Source organism: Theropithecus gelada, chromosome 3 (genome assembly GCF_003255815.1).
Source record: "Theropithecus gelada isolate Dixy chromosome 3, Tgel_1.0, whole genome shotgun sequence".
In the NCBI taxonomy this organism is placed as follows: domain Eukaryota; kingdom Metazoa; phylum Chordata; class Mammalia; order Primates; family Cercopithecidae; genus Theropithecus; species Theropithecus gelada.
Genome location: NC_037670.1, coordinates 106,629,665 through 106,650,376, shown reverse-complemented (window position 1 = coordinate 106,650,376; position 20,712 = coordinate 106,629,665).

Genomic DNA, 20,712 nt, shown 5'->3' with positions numbered 1-20,712 from the left:
CAACTCATGGTTAAGACCCTACCTCTGATGGCATGCAAGCAAAGGTTTTTAAAGAGAGGGGTAGATTTTAGGAAAACAGAAGTTACAGGCAAAATTGTAAATCAATGCATACAGGTTATATATTGGTTTGGCCTGAAAAGGTGGAATATCTTGAAATGGGGGCTTTCAAAGGTCATAGGTGGATTCAAAGATTCTCTGATTTATTATTGGTTAAAGAAGCAAAACTCTGCGTAAAAACTTGGGATTTCAGTCCTCAGTTCCTCCTTATCTGAGGTCTATGTGCCAACAGATGGCATTTTCCATTTGGTAGGGATCTGGGTTTCTGAAAAACAATCTAGGGACAATGTTAGTTTTTACAGAGAGCCAAACATCTTGTGGCTCTAACTTCTTGGTTATTGTCTTAAGCTATGATTACCTTCTTGCTTATCAGGTTGCTCATTTACTTCTCAAGACTAGCTAGGTGCCTGGAATTTCCTTTGAAGGAAAAGATTTTCCTTTGTTTTCATGTTTGGGAGGGGAAAGGAGCTGGCAAGGCCCTAGAAGGGGTCCCTGCTCCATCTTGTTGTGCCTATGTAATAAGACACCAATCAAACTTCTGGACACGGGAGGTTTGGGGGAGCTTCCTGGTTGGTGAATACACTACATGGAAGGTGATGCTCTGAATGCATGGGAGAGTGCATTAAAGATCTGCATCGGGACTCTTCTAGAACTTGCCCTCTATGTATTTTTTCTGACAAAGCTGTAACTCTAAGTCCAGTGCTTTTCTGAGTTCTGAGAGTTGTTCTAGTAAATTATCAAACCTAAGGCAGGTTGATTATTAGAACTCCTGAATTTGTAGCCAAGTGAGTCAGAAATGTGGATGGCCTAGGGAACCCCAGAACATGTGGCTGGTATCTGAAATCAGGGCAGTCTTGTAGAGGACTTTACTCTTAAACCTATGGAGTCTGATGCTAACTCTCGGTAGTTAGTATCATTATTTATTGTAGACCTCGTTGGGGTGGAAATGGAGCAGAGGCCATGGAAATGGCTATTGTAATGAGAAACCATTCAGGGAGACTGTCTAAATCCACATGAATCAGCAACCTTCTGTATGAAAAGTCATGGTCCTCTTTTGATAACTCTAATGCTCACCAGGAAGGGGCTGTGGTGAGAGGGAGAGAAGGTACCACAGGGAATGGGGTGGTCCTGCTGTTCTGATGGTTCTCCCACCCCCTGGCTGTGGGCCTTCTGTGTTATAACACAAACTCTGGACTTCATTCAATCTCAGTGATATGGACAGGAGGCAAGAAAACACTGGCTAGAAGAGGGTGGTTCCCTGGCAAAGGCCCCCACCCTCAAGCCTGGAAACCCACAGCCCTGAATGGGAAGAGGCATTCTTGTTTTTGTGCCCAAATGTTGCCTTTTCCAAGACCACTCTAGCCCACCACACCCCCATCCTGTACCCATAAACCCCAAGTTCCATGAGCCCAAGAGCAGAGGAGCAGAAGAGTGTCATGGCAGAGGAGAGAAGAGGAGCACCTGAACATGGAGAGGAGTTTGGCTGGGGATGATTGGAGAGATCGGCTGTGGGATGGCCGAACTCCAGGGGAAGATCATCTTCCCACTCCATCCCCTTTCCAGCTCCCCATCCATCCTGCTGAGAGCCACCTCCATCCGGCAATAAAATTCTACTACATTTACCATCATTCAGTTTGTCCATGTGACCTGATTCTTCCTGGATGCCAGACAAGGACCCAGGTACCAAGAGGGTACTGAGCTGGTTAACACTTAAGTTGTCTGCAGACAGCAGAGCTAAAAGAGGACTGTAACATGCCCACCGGGGATTCGGGAGTCACAGGTACTCACCCCTAGACACTATCATGGGGCTGTAGCCCAAAGTGCTCGCCCCAGGACCTGCTCCTGCTCATCTGTGTGCTCCTGCTCCCATAAGGGGGCAGGGGCAGGGGACTCCTATTTCACTGGCATCTCAAGTGCTTCATTTCTATGCCATTAATCTGCATTAACTGCAGGTTATTCACTTTTAGTTTTGTTCTTTCAGCATCCAGTTTGCTCCTGGCATGAATAGCCTGTCCTGCATGGCTGGGTCGAGAGAGCAGGGAGGTCGTAGGAAGGTGGTGGATGACAGAACAGTTGGTATGGGCCATAAGTTATATTACTTGCAGAACTTTTTCCTCACAAAGTAGTTTGTCTAAGCAAATGTAAAATGTGTTTTCTCAGACAGTTAATTAAGCCAAATGCACAGTGAACAACTTGTGAGCTTTCCTAGAGTCATTTGGGGTTTGCATTCAGCCTTTGAATCTGGGGAGGCTATCCATTAATAATTTAGTATCTGGGAATGTTACCTGAGAACTAAGACTCTGAGATACTAATTAGCCACCCAGAACCAAGAAGCTTTCTGTGTCATTCTTACTATATTCATAAAAGCATAACCATGTGAACTGATTTTCAAGGAACAAACACCTTTAGCAAGATTTTATGATATTCTGTGTGGGCTTTTGCATGTAGGTGACTGAGAGGCAAGATGTATTTAGATGTGGAATTCACTGAAAAAAGAAGTTTAGAGAAGGAATGTGTGTGTGTGTGTGTGTGTGTGTGTGTGTGTGTGTGTGGAGGGGGGCGCTGTTGCTCACTCTGAAAGACTTTGCAGTCAGAAGAGACACAAATTCCTTGGGTTAAAGGACAGTCACAAGGATGAGTCTTAACTGCTTACTAGTCCACACAAACCACTGGGAGGTCTGAAGAGCATGAGTGAGTCCTCCCAGCCCTAACCAGGATGGTACTCTGTTAAAATAAAAGAAAACAAAACAAAAAGAACTGTAGACAAATTAAATTTAACAGATTTTAATTGAGCAAAGAGCAATTTTCAAATTAGGCCCCTGAACCAAAATAGGTTCAGAGAGACTCCAGGGCTGCCTTATGGTCAGAGATTTATGGACAGAAAAAGGAAAGTGACATACAGAAAATGGAAGTGAGGTACAGAAACAGCTGGATTGCCTACAGCTGGGCATTTGCCTGTCTAAACATGGTTTGAACAGTTGGCTGCCTTTGATTTGCCCAAATGTGGTAATTGGTACAAGAGTAGGTTACATTCTCTTTACATATCTAGTTAGGTTACATTTACTACGTATGGAGAAACCTTTTGGCTGAACTTAAAATATGTAAGGAGGCAGCTTTAGGCCAAACTTAATTGAACAATTCCCCTCTTTTAGAGGCTGACCAAAACTTTAGGCATTCATGTCTCTCTGCCATCATTGTAAATGTACTTATTTGGTTTCAAATCCCACTGAAACATAGCAGAACAGTGGAATTTGTAATAGGTACAAGGACTTTGGGTTAGTTTTTTTGGTAAGGGTTAGAGCAAAAGGTACTAGTTTATTATGCTGGAATCCCCTGTTCTCAGGAGGAAAAAAATGGTTTGCTTTGGGATCTGTCTGCTGCCTCCTAGTTTCAGCTTGATTATGTTGCATTTGGTGAGTGATGACATTTTTGTTTTGACTGGTCTGTTGTGGCCTAGTGCACATGCTCAGTCCAATACAGTGGCATCCAGTAATTTTGTTTAAAAGTTCTCCACCTCTGGGTGGGTGCTGTGGCTCACGCCTGTAATCCCAGCACTTTGAGAGGCCTTGGCGGGTGGGTCAGAAGGTCAGGAGATCGAGACCGTCCTGGCTAACATGGTGAAACCCTGTCTCTACTGAAAATACAAAAAAATTAGCTGGGCGTAGTGGCAGGCACCTATAGTCCCAGCTACTCGGGAGGCTGAGGCAAGAGAATGGCGTGAACCTGCGAGGCGGAGCTTGCAGTGAGCCGAGATCTCGCCACTGCACTCCAGCCTGGGCGACAGAGCGAGACTCTGTCTCAAAGAAAAAAAAAAAAAGGTTCTCCACATTTTTGGTCTGGTTCTCACTTAGGTGAGAGTGCGACCAAACTAGGTTTTGGCACTACTTTCAGTTACCATCATTTTGAGTTTCTGGTTTCTGGTCTCAGTATGTCATTCATAGGTGATGGTGTCCTCATGGTCATGCATTTCTTTGAGTTTTTGTCATTCCAACTGAAGTGAGACCATTTGATATTCTACAGAAAGCTGCATGAAAGCATTTACAACTTTTGAGAAAATATAGTGCGCCAGGGAGACTACTGTTATTACTATGAGCAAAATAACACTAAGAGTTTGAAGTATGCTTTTTAGACAGGGCCTTCATAAACTAAACCAACTAAAATCAAATAGAGCAAAGAATGAGCTACAAAAAGAATCCACTAGTTTCAACCAAGGAGCTTGTTAATTCCCTACAACTAAATCTCTATAACACCCCATATATTTGTACATGTACAATAAGAAGTGTCAGGAACTCTACAGATTATTCCATTACACCAGTAAGTATTCCAGATCAATGTATTATTTAGCATAACTTTAGCAAGATAATTTTTAAAAGTCTGTTGTAAATCCACAGCATTTGCAGTAGAATCTGATATAAAGCCTATTAGGAGGGACAAATTTCTATTCATTGACTCCTTTACTCCAAACCACAGATAAAGGAAACTAACAAATGATTCCCACCTTGAAGGGAGAAGGCCTCCTGGCAATGTTCTAGTTAACTTAGAATGTAGGTTAACAGGAATGGACCAATGTTCTGTTTTTGACTGATGATGAACCAACAAATGCACCCTTAAATTCCTCACCCACACTGGCTTTTCATTTTCTTTCTTTTCTTTTCTTTTTTTTTTTTGACGGAGTCTCGCACTCTTGCCCAGGTTGGAGTGCAGTGGCACGCTCTCAGCTCACTGCAAGCTCTGCCTCCTGAGTTCACGCCATTCTCCTGCCTCAGCCTCCGGAGTAGCTAGGACCAGAAGTGCCCGCCATCACACCTGGTTAATTTTTTTGTATTTTTAGTAGAGACAGGGTTTCATCTGTGTTAGCCAGGATGGTCTTGATCTCCTGACCTCATGATCCACCCACCTCGGCCTCCCAAAGTGCTGGGATTACAGACGTGAGCCACAGTGGCTTTCCTGGCTTTTCATTTTCTATACCTCAAGGTATAAGGTTGCCCATGTGTAAGGTTGGCTGTGAAATCCACCACACATAAAAGTATGCCCCATGGGTGCACACAAGATCTTTTTTCCAGTTCTATTGTTCATAGGGGCATGAACAAGGAAAAACTTAAAAGAGGCAAGAGGCTCATGATAGCAGAGACGTCTTGATTTGTGATCTTAGGAAAGCTGTCCATGTCTAGAATGCTATGTGCTTCTGGGGACAAACCCCCTCAGTAAGCTTTACCTCAAAGCCTCCACTGGGTGCCCATTTTCAAGAGTCTGGAAGAGCCCTTCTGAGTTGTGATATTATAGACCCCAGTTTAAAGGTCCTGAAGTTTTGCTCCAGTGTAGGTGGAAAGGGCAGCTTTTCTCTGATGTTGTTTCCAGAAGACTCAATCTCTGGGTTCTAGATTGTTAGGGGTTTAATTGTCCTCATTGGGTAGATCATGAAAAGCTTTCTTTACCTGGTGAAAATACACTTAGGCATAATGCATTAAAGCCTTGCATCATTTACTCATACCAGAATTTAGAAGCAGAAGATACATGAGGATCTATTATTAGGAGCACAGGCCTTCCAATGACTATTTCATACAGGTTCAACTTACGTTTTCCACTGCAAGTGGATCTCATTGTCATCAGTCTGCGTTACCTTTGACCAGGCTATCTAGTCAATTCAGTTAGCTTTGCCTAATGTTATTGTATCTGCAATACCTTATTTAACTATTTTACAACTTGCCAGTGAAACAAGTGCCTTTATTGCTAGAGATTTCTCCAGTAATGCACCATGAAAGAAACATATTTCCTAATAACTTTTCAGTAACTGTTAGAGCATCACCCTTCTTGCATGCGAAAGCTTTCATACAATCAGAAAACATGCATTGAAAATGACAACTGAATGAAAATCCCCCATGAAATGTTAAAATGCTACCATCAGGTAGCAGAAATGTACCTGACATTTTGATTGTATTCCCAGGATTATGGGTTTGACAAACCAAACATTGGTCATAAAACACTTCAGCAGTTTAGAACAGTCATCGTGCCAAAATATACATTTTCTATTTGGATCATTGTATTCCATGATGAGTCAGGAAAGGCATAGCTTTTAGGATCATGGAAGCTTTAACCAGAAAGCACCAGATGGCCATCTAGGCTCTCCATTAACCCATGCTTAACACTGAATTTATATCCTCTTAAATACTAGTTTTATTTCTCCAATTCAGGTGCATAGGTAATTGTACCTGAATTGGAGAAACAAACTGGTATTTAAGAGGATATAAATTTAATAACCCAATCTAATAATTGGGATATCATAGGTAATTTGACTTGGACCATGGAGTTCATTTGAACTGCAAATCACATTTCAGTATTGGTTGATTTAGCATGAAAATCTGGCAGAGTATTTCTTTGGTATTAATTCCTGTCCTGCTGGGTTTGCAGTTTTATAATCCAGTCAATTTATTCATCAGAGTTCTGGGAATTTTACCCAATCCAAATGATATGATCCTAAAGTTATCCAAAACCTGTATTCCAGAATGGTCGTCAGGGGTCTTTCCAGGAACCTCCTTAAAGATACAATATTCTAGGATTTGACTTGTTTGTAAGCTTTCAGAAAATGCATTAGAATTAAGCAACTGGCCAGGCGTGGTGGCTTATGCCTGTAATCCCAGCACTTTGCGAGGCTGAGGTGGGTGCATGACCTAAGGTCAGGAGTTTAAGACCAGCCTGGCCAACATGGTGAAACCCCCATCTCTACTAAAAATACAAAAATTAGCCAGGCATGGTGCCAGGTGCCTGTAATCGTAGCTACTCAGGAGACTGAAGCAGGAGAATTGCTTGAACCCAGGAGACTGAGGTTGCAGTGAGCTGAGATCATACCACTGCACTCCAGCCTGGGTGACAGAGCAAGACTCTGTCTCAAACAAACAAACAAAGAATTAAGCAATTAACTGTGGAAATGACTTAAAATGGTCATGTTAAAGAGACGATTTACAAGAAAATTTTATTTCTATGGCCTATAATAATTTAACATAATAACCATAATTATGACTGAAAACATGCCAAGACATATCAGAATTTTAGGAACCTTATACAATTTTGGAACATATATTTATAACATTTTCACAAAATGTAACTCAAAGAAGGTTAAACATTTCTTATTTGACAATCCTTTCCATGTAATTTAACATATCAAATAAATCTGTTTATTATCTCTCTTTAGGAGGCTTCAAGGGTCTTCTGCAACATCCCAAAGTTAGTTTTCAGTTAAAAAGATGTAATTTTAAATTTGATTTTAGAAGCTTGTCAAATATGTCAAAGGTTTAAAACAACCAAAACAGGATCAAAGATCACTGTAAAATAATAGTGATTAATTTAGCCTAAGTGATAATTTAAAGTTTTTAAAAAGCAATACTCTGGTTTCTCTTCAGATCATATAAATGTTTCGCCTTTTAAAGTTTTTAAAAAGCAAAAACTTTCATTCTTTCATAGAGAGGAAACTCAGTTTTCTAATCAAGAGACCTAAAAAAGACAGCATGAAACAGGATCTCTCTTCTTCCTTTTCTTTTTTTTGCATTTTACTCAAAAGGTGAACAAAAATATTTTACTGTCTCTTATTAACACTACATGAAATCCTTGTTCAAAATATAAAACCAAACCTTACTTTTGTATTAGTGTGTTATCAATACTAAAACTAACTTTAGCAATCTTAGCAAATCCATTCAATCTCATTCAGCTTTTGACCACACAAGATTTCAGTAAACCTTTTATAATTTTCTACAGAACTTCTTTCTATTCTCTTTCTCTTTTCAACTTTCTATATTCACTTAATTTTACCTATATCATTTTTATTCCTTTATTTTGAAACAAACTTTAAATAACTTCTATTCTAGACAAAATTATTTGTTTTTCAACAAGTACATATTTTCATGCCTTTACAATGTTCATCACCAAAAACATATATTGCTTTTCTTTTATACACTCGGTATACAGAATTATTTCTCTAGTAAACAATTGTAAATCTAGTAGTTTTCATTACATATATTAGCTACAAATTCAACTTAGTAATCCTAATTTCTAGTGAAATTCTAGGAAGTAAGTAATTTTGAATTGTTTTATATCAGTATTTGTAGATGAAAATCATTTCATAATTGTTAAGAAAGACATTTCCTGGCAATTTTTAAATTAACTAATCTAGATATATTTATCTTTTCTATACCATATAAAAATAAGATGCAAAGTATATAAACTTAAACATACGTTTAATAATTAATGTTTCAGTATTTTAACTTAGAAATGACTTGATATTTTATGACTACCTATTATTTGATTTAACATGAAAACTGAAAAGAATTGTGAAACTATGGTCAGGCGTGGTGGCTCACGCCTGCAATCCCAGCACTTTGGGAGGTCGAGGCAGGTGGATCACCTGAGGTCAGTAGTTTGAGACCAGCCTGACCAACATGGAGAAACCCTGTCTCTACTAAAAATACAAAATTAGCTGGGCGTGGTGGCACAAGCCTGTAATCCCAGCTACTTGGGAGGTTGGGGCAGGAGAATCACTTGAACCTGGGAGGCAGAGGTTGCAGTGAGCTGAGTTCACGCCATTGCACTCCAGCCTGGGCAACAAGAGCAAAACTCCATCACACACACAAAAAAAGAATTGTGAAACTATGACACTGGTACCCTCCCTGACATCTTCTCCAGTTGTACTGGGTCCCAATTACTCATGTGGTTGACTAGGATGACTAGGAAGGGTGGGAACCATCTAGGTCCTGAATTTACACACTGCCTATAGAGCTCAGGATAGAGGACAGAGCTGGGAAGAGGATCCCTGGAGGATTCAATGCCTCTCAGAATGGTCAGAAGGCAAGCTGCACCGAGGAAGAAGGGGCCGTTTGGGGCTTTACTCTGCCTTGCATCTGGCCACCTAGGCACTGAGAACATATCTCCAGGCCTCAGTGTGGCCACTTGTCAAACCCCAGAATCCAAAGGCTCAAAACCAAACACACAGTAAGATGCGTGCTTCAGGGAAGCCCAGCAACCAGCTCTCACAACGTTAGCTTACAAACAAATCAAACAAGTATTAAAAATATTACAGAAGCAGCAATTTCATAACATTAAAACAGGTATGGCCAGGCGTGGTGGCTCACGCCTGTAGTCCCAGCACTTTGGGAGGCCAAGGCAGGCAGATCACGAGATCAGGAGATTGAGACCATCCAGGCTAACATGGCGAAACCCCGTCTCTACTAAAAATACATCTCAGAGGGATGGACAGGGAGCTGGAGAGGGGATGGAGTGGGAAGATGATCTTCCCCTGGAGTTCAGCCGTCCTGCAGCTGATCTCCTCTCTGACTGTCCCCAGCTGAACTCCTCTCGACCTTTAGATACTCCTTCTCTGTCATGCCACTCTTCTGCTCCTTTCTCTTCTCTCATGGAGCTTTGGGTTTGGGGTTTATATGGGTACAGAATAGAGGGGTGTGGTGGGACAAAAGGCAACATTTGGGCATGAAAACAGAAATGCCTGTTCCCATTTAGGGCTGAGGGTTTCCATGCTTGAGGGTGGGGCCTTGGCTGGGGAACCGCCCTCGTCTACCCAGTAATTCCCTGCTCCTGACCATATCAAAGGTAACTTAAACAAAAAACTTGTTATGTAAATTTGAAACAATGGTAAGAGTTTCTAGTGACTCAGGCCTCTGTCTGCTCTTGGTGTACAGAGGAACACACCCTTAAAAATGAAGACTTTTTCATAGATGTAAATTTGTTTTTACAAAAGGATTTCAAAATAGCTAGCTAAATGCCAGAAACTTATATTTTGGAGACTGATTTAGTTCAATAGTATGTCTTTTTAACTTAGCTACTGTTTCTTAGCTAAAATTACTGAGTTCAGGGTGGAGCTCATTAAGAAGCAAAAGCACAAAGAACCAATTCTCTATGCCTGGACTCAGCACTCAGCATAGATAGCTTCGAAACAAACAAACAAACAAACAAACAAAAAAGAAGTAAACATACTTTACCTGGGGGCCTACCTTTTATAAATACTCCATCCAAGATTGCTTTCTTTTAGCCTTTTGTGTAGAATAGTAACTAAGCAAAAGTTTAGTAGATTTAATTTTTCTTACCCATCAGTTGCTTAAGCCTTTTATTTGCCTCATATAAAGAGTCTTTTTAAAAAGGCAATAAAAAGATTGAAATCTTTATAGAAGCTTCTGCACATTAATAAGCCTCCCTGGATGAGACAAATTTGGGAACCCTCATTTTAAATACACTTCTTAAAGTGCAGTGTTGTTCATCTGGAATATTTCACAGTGATTTAAAAGTACTAATATGGACAGGAGGCAGGGAAATACCGGGTAGAAGAGGGCGGTTGCCCAGCAAAGGTCCCACTCTCAAGCCTGGAAACCTGCAGCCCTAAATGGGAAAAGGCATTCCTATTTTCATGCCCAAATATTGCCTTTTGGCCTGCCACATCCCCCTATCCTGTACTCATATAAACCCTAAACTTCAGCCTCCAGAAGCTGACAGGCAGAATAACAGATGAGTGGCCAAGTGGCATGGCAGAGAAGGAGAGAAGGAGCATCTGAACATTGAGAGGAGTCTGGCTGGGGATGGTTGGAAGGGAGATCGGCTGTGGGACCGCCGAACACCAAGGGAAGATCATCTTTCCACTCCATCCCCTTTCCAGCTCCCCATCTGTCCTGCTGAGAGCCACCTCCACCACTCAATAAAATCCCCACATTCACCATCCTTCAAGTCTGTGTGACCTGATTCTTCCTGCACGCTGGACAAGGGCCCGGGTATCAACAGGGCAGGGTGTAAAAGACTGTCACGCTGGCTCTCCACCAATCTGGTTTAATACTTAGCCATCTGCGTGTGGCAACTGCTAAGAGAGCATTAATTGTAACACACCCCTAGATGCTACCATGGGGCTGAAGCCCAAAAGTGCTCTCCCTGGCTCTTGCACCTGCCTGTCTGCATGCTCCCCCTCCTGAAAGGGGTCTGAGTGTGCAGCAGCTGAGCAAATGAGTCACACCCCCGTCACAAGTCCCGCAAGAGGCTCAGGGAACTCTCCCATTACATTATCTTTAGTAAGATTTCAACATTTTTGTAAGCATTTCCTGCTTCCAGGGTCTAATACTTATACATGCAAATGTAGGTATAGTTGGAAGGTGGAGTACTCAGTTTTTTAAGAAATTAAGAATCCCATTTTTATGTCGAATCTTGGTTTTGGCTCTTGAATCCCCCTGATCAACTTAGCCAATGATTTTTTGCTACCTAAACATGCCAGAGAAAAAAATCAAAAGAGACAGAACACAAAAATCTCTGCAAATTTCCAGAAGTCGAAGTTTGCACCCCCTGTAGTACTGCCATTTACTGCCAGTTTCTGTTTCATCCAGTCAGACATCCAAGGCCTTTAGCTGGATCCAAGCCAGTTACTTTTCAGCTCTAGTCTAATCCTAGACTCTGTCCAGTTTCTGTCCTAAGTTCCTAATCCAGTTCAGATCAAAAATTTTCTCAAACTAATTTAGATAGCTCAAAACACAAGTCCATGGAGCTTTGGAATCCAAGAGCGAACTTACCCACAATTGCCAGTTTCTGCAAGAGGGCAATGAACACAATGGGCCTGGCAGGTATTTTTCTTGGTCTCTCGGTGTTCCTGGGGGTTGCTAGGGGCTCTACTTTAGGTTCCACTTCTAATGCCATCTGTTAAAACAAAACAAAACAAAAAACTTTAGACAAGTTAAATTTAACAGAGTTTAACTGAGCAAAGAATAATTTCAGATTGGGTAGCCCCCCCAAACCAGAATAGATTCAGAGCTTCTCCAGCACTGACACATGGTCAGAGAGGATTTATGGACAGAAAAAAGAAAATGACATACAGAAAACAGAAGTGAGGTACAGAAACAACTAGATTGGTTACAGCTGGGCATTTGCCTTATTTGAATATGGTTTGAACAGTTGGCTTCCTTTAACTGGCTGAAATTTGGTGATTGTTATAAGAAAATAGGTTACAGTCTGTTGAAACATCCAGTTAGGTTATAGTTCACCATGGGTGGAGAAACCTGTAGACTGAACTTAAAATATGTAAGGAGGTAGCCTTAGGCTAAACTTTACTTAAAACCTGTCTTTATCTTCCTGTTCCTCTGTCTGGTCATTATAAGGCAGGTATCTTGAGACTAAATATTCACTGGCAACAAGTAAAGATAGTGTCCCAGCACTTTACCAGCTCTGTAACTATAGGAAAGTTACCAGTTTGGATTATTTCTCCCTCATGTGCCTTGAACCTCAACCCTGCCTTTCCACGCATACCATCAATATTTCTCTAGCTTTTGGATGTGGATGGGGAATAAGGAAGTGGCCTAAAGACATACCTGGTTTCAAATCCTGGCTGTTCCTCACTAGCTGTGTGACTCTATCAGCCACACAGCTTCTGTAAGTCATGATCTCTCTTCTGTAAAAATGGATAAAAATGTGGCCTCATGCGTCTAAGTATTAACTGCAGTAATGTACATAAAGTTCTTACCACAGGGCCTGAAACTTGCTAGGTGCTGGTAAGTAGTAGCTAATAACTTTATTATTTATATTGTGTTTATGAATGGGCTATTAGTAAACAAGTTTATTCAAAAGGCCACGTGGTTCACAAAGAAGATTATTTATAGAGTGCAATTCAATTGCTTACAGGGCTTATTAGGACAAGGAAGATTGAGGTTTTGTTTTGTTTTTCTGTGCCATGGTGGCCATAGACCTCTTTTTCTGGCTACACATTGGGACAAGCATCATGTAGATAAGAAGTAATGGGAGAGATCCGTTCCAAGACAGCCGAATAGGAACACAGGCTCTGGTCTGCAGCTCCCATTGTGATAGACGCAGAAGATGGGTGATTTCTGCATTTCCAACTGAGCTACCTGGTTCATGTCATTGGGACTGGTTGGACAGTGGGTGCAGCCCATGGAGGGTGAGCCGAAGCAGGGCAGGATGTTGCCTCACCTGGGAAGTGCAAGGGGTCAGGGGATTTCCCTTTCCTAGCCAAGGGAAGCAGTGACAGACTGTACCTGGGAAAACGGGAAATCCTGCCCATATATTGTGCTTTTCCCAAGGTCTTAGCAACTGGCAGACAGAGATTCTCTTCCATGCCTGGCTCAGCAGGTCCCTCGCCCATGGAGCCTTGCTCACTGTTAGCACAGCAGTCTGAGATTGAACTGCAAGGTGGCAACCTGGCTGGGGTGGGGGGCCGTCCACCATTGCTGAGGCTTGAGTAGGTAAACAAAGTGGCAGGGAAGCTCAAACTGGGCGGAGCCCACCACAACTCAGCAAGGCCTCTGCCTCTATAGATTCCACCTCTGTGGGCAGGGCATAGCTGAACAAAAGGCAGCAGACAGCTTCTGCAGACTTAAATGTCCCTGTCTGACAGCTCTGAAGAGAGCAGTGGTTCTCCCAGCACAGCGTTTGAGCTCTGAGAACGGACAGATTGCTTCCTCAAATGGGTCCCTGATGCCTGTGTAGCCCAACTGGGAAACATCTCCCAGTAGGGGCCAATAGACACCTCATATAGGCAGGTACCCCTCTGGGACGAAGTTTCCAGAGGAAGAACCAGGCAGCAATATTTATTGTTCTGCAATATTTGCTGTTCTACAGCCTCTGCTGGTGACACCCAGGCAAACAGGGTCTGGAGTGGAACTCCAGCAAATTCCAACAGACCTGTAGCTGAGGGACCTGACTGTTAGAAGGAAAACTAACAAACAGAAAGGAATAGCATCAACATCACCAAAAAGGACATCTACACAAAAACCCCATCTGTAGGTCACCAACATCAAAGACCAAAGGTAGATAAAACCACAAAGATGGGGAGAAACCAGAACAGAAAAGTGGAATATTCTAAAAACCAGAGCACCTCTTCTCCAAGGGATCACAGCTCCTCATCAGCAATGGAACAAAGCTGGATGGAGAATGACTGATGAGTTGACAGAAGTAGGCTTCAGAAGGTCGGTAATAACAAACTTCTCCAAGCTAAAGGAGCATGTTCAAACCCATTGCAAGGAAGCTAAAAACCTTGAAAAAAGGTTCGACGAATGGCTAACTAGAATACACAGTGTAGAGAAGACCTTAAATGACCTGATGGAGCTGAAAACCATGGCATGAGAACTTCGTGATGCATGGACAAGCGTCAATAGCTGATTTGATCAAGTGGAAGAAAGGGTATCACTGATTGAAGATCAAATTAATGAAATAAAATGAGAGGACAAGGTTAGAGTAAAAAGAGTAGAAAGAAACAAACAAAGCCTCCAAGAAATATGGGACTATGTGAAAAGACCAAATCTATGTTTGATAGGTGTACCTGAAAGTGACAGGGAGAATGGAACCAAGCTGGAAAACACTCTTCAGAATATTATCCAGGAGAACTTACCCAACCTAGCAAGGCAGGCCAACATTTAAATTCAGGAAATACAGAGAACACCACAAAGATACTCCTCGAGAACAGCAACTCCAAGACACATAATAGTCAGGTTCAACAAGGTTGAAATGAAGGAAAACGTTAAGGATGGGCAGCCAGAGAGAAAGGTCGGGTTATCCAGAAAGGGAAGCCCATCAGACTAACAGCGGATCTCTCAGCAGAAACCCTATAAGCCAGAAGAGAGTGGGGGCCAATATTCAACATTCTTAAAAAAAGAATTTTCAACCCACAATTTCATATCCAGCCAAATTAAGCTGCATAAGGGAAAGAGAAATAAAATCCTTTATAGACAAGCAAATGCTGAGATATTTTGTCACCACCAGGCCTGCCTTATAAGAGCTCCTGAAGGAACCACTAAACATGGAAAGGAACAACTGGTACTAGCCACTGCAAACACATGCCAAATTGTAAAGACCAGAGATGCTATGAAGAAACTGCATCAATTAATGGGCAAAATAAGCAGCTAATATCATAATGACAGGATCAGATTCACACATAACAATATTAACCTTAAATGTAAATGGGCTAACTGCCCCAATTGAAAGACACAGACTGGCAAATTGAATAAGGAATCAAGACCCATCAGTGTGCTGTATTCAGGAGACCCATCTCAACTGCACACACACACATAGGCTCAAAATAAAGGGATGAAGGAAGATCTACTAAGCAAACGGAAAGCAAAAAAAAGCAGGGGTTGCAATCCTAGTCTCTAATAAAACAGACTTTAAACCAACAAAATCAAATGAAACAAAGAAGGCCATTACATAACGGTAAAGAAGAGCTAACTACCCTAAATATAGATGCACCCCATACAGGAGCACCCAGATTCATAAGGCAAGTCCTTAGAGACCTACAAAGAGACTTAGACTCCCACACAATAATAATGGGAGATTTTTAACACCCCACTGTCAATATTAGACAGAACAATGAGACAGAAGATTAACAAGGATATCCAGGACTTGAACTCAGCTCTGCACCAAGCAGACCTAATAGACATCTATAGAACTCTCCACCCCAAATCAACAGAATATACATTCTTCTCAGCAACACATAGCACTTATTCTAAAATTGACACATACACCCTCCCAAGACTAAACCAGGAAGAAGCTGAATCTCTGAATAGACCAATAACAGGCACTGAAATTGAGGCAATAATTGGAAGTAAAGCACTCCTCAGCAAATGTAAAAGAACAGAAATCACAACAAACTGTCTCTCACAACACAGAGCAATCAAATTACAACTCAGGATTAAGAAACTCGCTCAAAATGGCACAACTACATGGAAACTGAACAACCTGCTCCTGAATGACCACTGGGTAAATAATGAAATGAAGGCAGAAATAAAGATGTTCTTTGAAACCAATGAGAACAAAGATACAACGTACCAGAATCTCTGGGACACATTTAAAGCTGTGTGTAGGGGAAATTTATAGCACTAAATGCCCACAAGAGAAGCAAGAAAGATCTAAAATCGACACCCAAACATCACAATTAAAAGAACTAGAGAAGTGGCCAGCCACGGTGGCTCATGCCTGTAATCCCAGCACTTTGGGAGGCCAAGGTGGGCTGATCATGAGGTCAGGAGATCAAGACCATCCTGGCTAACACGGTGAAACCCCATCTCTACTAAAAAATACAAAAAATTAGCTGCGCGTGGTGGCAGGTGCCTGTGGTCCCAGCTACTCGGGAGGCTGAGGCAGGAGAATGGTGTGAACCCAGGAGGTAGAGCTTCCAGTGAGCTGAGATGGAGCCACTGCACTCCAGCCTGGGTGACAGAGTGAAACTCTGTCTCAAAAAAGAACTAGAGAAGCAAGAGCAAGCAAATTCAAAAGCTAGCAGAAAGGCAAGAAATAACAAAGATCAGAGCAGAACTGAAAAAGATAGAGACACAAAAAACCCTTCAAAAATCAATGATTCCAGGAGCTGGGTTTTTTTTTGTTTTGTTTTGTTTTAAGATCCACAAGATTTATAGACTGCTAGCAAGACTAATAAAGAAGAAAAGAGAGAAGAATCAAATAGATGCAATAACAAACGATAAAGGGCATATCACCACCGATCCCACAGAAATACAAACCACCATCAGAGAATACTATAAACACCTCTATGCAAATAAACTAGAAAACCTAGAAGAAATGGATAAATTCCTGGACACATACACCCTCCCAAGACTAAACCAGGAAGAAGCTGAATCTCTGAATGGACGAATAACAGGCTCTGAAATTGAGGCAATAATTAATAGCCTACCAACCAAAAAGAAATCCAGGAGCAGACAGATTCACAGACAAATTCTACCAAAGATACAAAGAGGAGCTAGTACTACTCCTTCTGAAACTATTCCAATCAATAGAAAAAGAGGAAATCCTCCCTAACTCATTTTATGACGCCAACATCATCCTGATACCAAAGCCTGGCAGAGACACAACAAAAAAAGAGAATTTTAGATCAATATCCCTGATGAACATCAATGCGAAAATCCTCAATAAAATACTGGCAACCTGAATCCATCAGCACATCAAAAAGCTTATCCACCACGATCAAGTCAGCTTCATCCCTGGGATGCAAGGCTGGTTCAATATACACAACTCAATAAATGTAATCCATCACATAAACAGAACCAAAGACAAAAACCACATGATTATCTCAATAGATGCAGACAAGGCGTTTGACAAAATTCAACAGTCCTTCACACTAAAAACTCTCAAAGCAGGTATTGATGGAACGTATCTCAAAATAATAAGAGCTATTTATGACAGACCCACAGTCAATATCATACTGAATGGGAAAAAACTGGAAGCATTCCATTTGAAAACTGGCACAAGACAAGGATGCCCTCTGTCACCATTCCTATTCAACACAGTGTTGGAAGTTCTGGCCAGGGCAATCAAGCAAGAGAAAGAAATAAAGGGTATTTGGTTAGGAAATGAGGAAGTCAAATTGTCCCTGTTTGCAGATGGCACGATTGTATATTTAGAAAACCCCACTGTCTCAGCCCAAAATCTCTTTAAGGTGATAAGCAAATTCAGCAAAGTCTCAGGATACAAAATCAATGTGCAAAACCCACAAGCATTCCTATACAACAATAAGAGACAAACAGCCAAATCATGAGTGAACTCCCATTCACAATTGCTACAAAGATAATAAAATGCCTAGGAATCCAACTTATAAGAGATGTGAAGGACCTCTTCAAGGAGAACTACAAACCACTGCTCAACAAAGCAAAAGAGGACACAAACAAATGGAAGAACATTCCATGCTCATGGATAGGAAGAATCAATATCGTGAAAATGGCCATACTGCCCAAGGTAATTTATAGATTCAATGCCATCCCCATCAAGATACCAATAACTTTCTTCACAGAATTGGAAAAAACTACTTTAAACTTCATATGGAACCAAAAAAGAGCCCACATTGCCAAGACAATCCTAAGCCAAAAGAACAAAGCTGGAGGCATCACGCTACCTGACTTCAAACTATACTACAAGGTTACGGTAACCAAAACAGCATGGTACGGGTACCAAAACACATATATAGACCAATGGAACAGAACAGAGGCCTCAGAAATAACACCACACATCTACAACCATCTGATCTTTGACAAACGTGACAAAAATAAGAAATGGGAAAAGGATTCCCTATTTAATAAATTGTGCTGGGAAAACTGGCTAGCCGTGTGTAGAAAGCTGAAACTGGATTCCCTCCTTACACCTTATACAAAAATTAATTCAAGATGGATTAAAGACTTAAATGTTAGACCTAAAACCAAAGAAATCCTAGAAGAAAACCTAGATAATACCATTCAGGACATAGGCATGGGCAAGGACTTCATGACTGAAACACCAAAAGCAATGGCAACAAAAGCCAAAATAGACAAATGGGATCTAATTAAACTAAAGAGCTTCTGCACAGCAAAAGAAACTACCATCAGAGAGAAAAGGCAACCTACAGAATGGGAGAAAATTTTTGCAATATACCCATCTGACAAAGGGCTAATATCCAGAATCTACAAAGAACTCAAACAAATTTACAAGAAAAAAAACCAACCACAACAAAAAGTGGGTAAAGGATATGAACATACACTTCTCAAAAGAAGACATCTATGCAGCCAACAGACACATCAAAAAATGCTCATCATCACTGGTCATTAGAGAAATGCAAATCAAAACCACAATGAGATACCATCTCATGCCAGTTAGAATGGCAATCATTAAAAAGTCAGGAAACAACAGATGCTGGAGAGGATGTGGAGAAATAGGAACGCTTTTACACTGTTGGTGAGAGTGTAAACTAGTTCAACCATGGTGGAAGACAGTGTGGCAATTCCTCAGGTATCTAGAACTAGAAACGTCATTTGACTCTGCAATCCCATTGCTGGGTATGTACCCAAAGGATTATATATCATGCTGCTATAAAGACATAGCACATGTAGGTTTTTTGCAGCACTATTCACAATAGCAAAGAATTGGAACGTGAAGGGGTGACCAGCCCCTCCACAACCTGTGGGTGTTTCTTGTCAGGTGGGATGAGAGACTGAGGAAAGAAATAAGAGACAGAGACAAAGTATAGAGAAAGAAAAGTGGGCCCAGGGGACCAGCGCTTAGCATACAGAGGACCCATGTCAGCACTGGTCTCTGAGTTCCCTCAGTATTAATTGATCATTATCTCTACCATCTTGGAGAGCGGATGTGGCAGGACAATAGGGTAATAGTGGGGAGAGGTTCAGCAGGAAAACATGTGAACAAAGGTCTCTGTGTCATAAATAAGTTTAAGGAAAGGTGCTGTGTCTTGATGTGCACGTATACAAACATCTTAGTGCAATAAAAAGCAGTATTGTTGCCAGCATGTCTCACCTCCAGCCCTAAGTTGGTTTTCTCCTATCTCAGTAAATAGAACATACAATCGGGTTTTACACTGAGACATTCTATTCCCAGGGACCAGCAGGAGACAGATGCCTTCTTCTTATCTCAACTGCAAAGAGGCCTTCCTCTTTTACTAATCCTCCTCAGCACAGACCCTTGCCGGGTGTCGGGCTGGGGGATGGTCAGGTCTTTCCCTTCCCACGAGGCCATACCTTAGGCTATCACATTCGGAGAAACCTTGGACAATACCTGGCTTTCCTAGACAGAGGTCCCTGAGGCCTTCCACAGTGTATTGTGTCCCTGGGTACTTGAGATTATAGAATGGCAATGAGTTTTAAGAAGGATACTGCCTTCAAGCACTTTTTTTTTTTTTTTTTTTTGAGAAGGAGTCTCACTCTGTCGCCCAGGCTGGAGTGCAGTGGCGTGAACTCGGCTCACTGCAAGCTCTGCCGCCCGGGTTCATGCCATTCTCCTGTCTCAGCTTCTCGAGTAGCTGGGGACTACAAGTGCCCACCACACGCCCAGCTAACTTTTTGTATTTTTAGTAGAGATGGGGTTTCACCATGTTAGCCAGGATGGTCTCTATCTCCTGACCTCATGATCTGCCCACCTCAGCCTCCCAAAGTGCTGGGATTACAGGTGTGAGCCACCACGCCAGGCTCAAGCACTTTTTTAACAAAGCACATCCTGCACAGCCCTAAATCCATTAAACCTTGAATCAACACAGCACATGTCTCTGCAAGCACAGAGTTGGGACTAGGGTTACAGATTAACAGCATCTCAAGGCAGAAGAATTTCTCTTAGTACAGAACAAAATGGAGTCTCTTATGTCTACTTCTTTCTACATAGACACAGTAACAGTCTGATCTCTCTTTCTTTTCCCCACAGGAACCAACCCAAATGTCCACCAATGATAGACTGGATTAAGAAAATGTGGCACATATATACATGGAATAGTATGTAGCCATAAAAAAGGATGAGTTCTTGTCCTTTGCAGGGACATGGATGAAGCTGGTAAACCATCATTCTCAGCAAATTATCACAAAGACAGAAAACCAAACACCGCATGTTTTCACTCATAGGTGGGAATCGAACAATGAGAACACTTGGGCACAGGGCGGAGAACATCACACACTGGAGCTTGTCGGGGGTTGGGGGGCTGGGGGAGGGATAGCATTAGGGGAAATACCTAATGTAAATGATGAGTTGATGGGTGCAGCAAACCAACATGGCACATGTATACCTTTGTATCAAACCTGCATGTTGTGCACATGTACCCTAGAACTTAAAGTATAATAAATAATAAAAAAAAAAGAAGTGATGTCTGAGACCAAGCACAGAAAAATCATTTTTCCTAGACAAATGTTTTCTAGGAAAACT